This window comes from Acomys minous (assembly GCF_964271855.1).
Source record: "Acomys minous genome assembly, chromosome: 7".
Lineage (NCBI taxonomy): Eukaryota > Metazoa > Chordata > Mammalia > Rodentia > Muridae > Acomys > Acomys minous.
In genome coordinates this window covers 92,040,693-92,043,108 of record NC_140488.1, presented here as the reverse complement: position 1 = coordinate 92,043,108, position 2,416 = coordinate 92,040,693, and the positions used below count along the sequence as shown (strand labels likewise).

Genomic DNA, 2,416 nt, shown 5'->3' with positions numbered 1-2,416 from the left:
AAATACACTCTTATGGTAGCAGAAACAGAGATACTTGGTTAATTAATTGATCAAGAAGAATAACTAGAAATTCATCATTAATAGATGTTGGAAGAGAGATGTGTTTAATGACAAAATTCAAAGTACATAAGGAAAGCAATCATAAAATGTCAGATATTTGAATGACTGAATTTGAAAAAGATTTGTGGGCAGTGATTAAAAAAAAAACCTGCGATGAGTGCTTGACTGATATTGAGGAAGGAATTGTGTTTCAAGCTAAATACTATTATTATAAAAAAAATCCAAAGAATGTATAAAATATAGACAGGCTTAAACTTTATCATTGTTTTAGAAAGAGTAACTGGAACCAAAGTAGAAGGTAATTTAAGTGTTATAAGCAGAAACTAGAGCTAGAGTTACAGACTATTAGACCCTAGCAATCCATTACACAATGCCACACAATTCCATTCTATTCTCCCCTATGGTTGTAAACTCTGTGATTCTAGTGTGAGCTAAGGAATGTGATTCAATCTTAGTAAGAAACATAGCAAGTGAGAGGAAGTTAAAAAATAAATATGATGAGTGAAGATTTAGAGGAAGGAAATTGAAGAGGGGCAGGAAAAGAAACTAAAAATGAATCTGAATCTGAATCTAAAAATCTGGATATACATGTTTTAGGTGAAGTTCACAGATGAATGGAAAGAAATTTCATTTTGTTTGTATAGCAAACTGGTGGCAAAAATTTTAATATATCATTCTTCTGAAAATACTAATTTTATTGCTATAGTGACTTCATACATTTAGTTACAGGTTGCTGATATCTGCCAAGACAATGCCACACAACATTCCATGTATGTTTGTTATACTATCCACTTATGTTCTACAGCATAGATTGCTCTGAAATTATATAATATAATCTCTCGGAAACCAAGTTGAAATTGCATTAATATTCTTTTTCTTAGAAGCATACATATTCTTTTATGAGTCTTCTGATTAGCTCACCTCTCTAGCTTAAGTATTGTAAATTATTCTATGCAAAATAACATTTTCAAAAGTATTGTGATTATTCTAACTGGTCAGGTTCACATATAATTATGACAAAGTTAAATAATGACTATAAATGATTAATAATCTCTCTTGGCCATGATATTTAATATTTTATAATTTCAGTTTAGCTCAGATATACCTGTGTAGCTATCAAAATCATAAAATATTATTTATCTAATGCAAACTACTAACGTGTAAGATTTAGCAAGATCTATGCCCTAGATAAGAGAAAAGGTAGTTTATTATAGATAAGAGTATAAAAACTGTCTAATTAAGTTAGTTCCTCATCTTCTCATTGAAAATACATGCATCTAAAAAGTATCCCTGGTTTGTTTAAAGTTGCCCAATCCATGAATGAGTAATAGTGTATTTGGGTAATTTTTTCTTAACAATGTGATTTTTGTTTTTGTCATTTTCAGGACAATAATAACATATTTTTCTAATGTGGAATGTACAGACATAAATGTGAATTATATTTAACTATGCCCAAAGAAATAATATATTCTTAAACTTTTCACATAATTACAACTAAGCATTGCCTCTAGAAAATATTATTTAAGTATAAGAAAAGAAATCTTGAGTTGACTTCTAGAAAACTGTGCAACAGTGGGTTTCACTATGATTTTTGGCTACATCTTAGGGGTTTGTAACATAAGGAGCTTTGCTATTTTATTGAATTGATTCCTTAGATTTTGTATATTTTTGAAACATTCTACATTTTATTACTGGACAAACCACACCCCCAATTTAGACATGACCAAGTGTCCAGGTTAAAAATGCTAAACTCCATCTGGTAGAATCAATCAGTGACCATGATTCAGTATAAACTCTCAGCCTTGCCACTGTGTGAATCCTTACAGTTCCAGCTTCATTCTCCTCCAGTGTCTTCTTTTGGAGTTGTACCTGATTTTGTTACCAGTTTTCATCCAAATCCATTGAGGAATAGGCCGGTTTTGCCTTTGTTTCTTAGCTAGGAATCACTTGATTCTGAAAGTCTTGGGAGAAGACATAATAAGAAGCTGAGTCTGATGCACAGAGCATGATGGTGGAGGAAAGGAGAAGAGGAGTTTCTGGCCAGAAGAGCATAATCAAATTTTATATATTTTATTGACAATTTTTATACAATATAGTCTGGTATTCTTTTTCTCACAAATCCTATCAGATTTTCTCCACTTCTCTACCCATCTAACTCCTCTCCCTTTCTTTCTCTTTCTCTCTTTTTAGAAAACAAGAAAACAAGCAAAACAAAAGAACCATGAGAATAAAGGCACAAGAAACATGCAGATAGACATATACACACATAACAAAAATCCATAAAAACACAAAATCAAAAAAATTATACAAGCAAAAGATCAGTTAAGAAATGCACAAAAAATAAATAAATAAAAAA

The 2,416-nt window shown here is 30.8% G+C and overlaps 1 pseudogene across 1 annotated transcript; it reads right to left on the bottom strand.

The window, feature by feature from the left end:
* Window positions 1-1,880: 1,880 nt before the first annotated feature.
* On the bottom strand, window positions 1,881-2,036 carry LOC311601824 (large ribosomal subunit protein eL39-like; annotated as a pseudogene). Its single transcript has one exon. The product of its transcript is annotated as a large ribosomal subunit protein eL39-like (transcript).
* Between the last annotated feature and the right edge of the window lie 380 nt (window positions 2,037-2,416).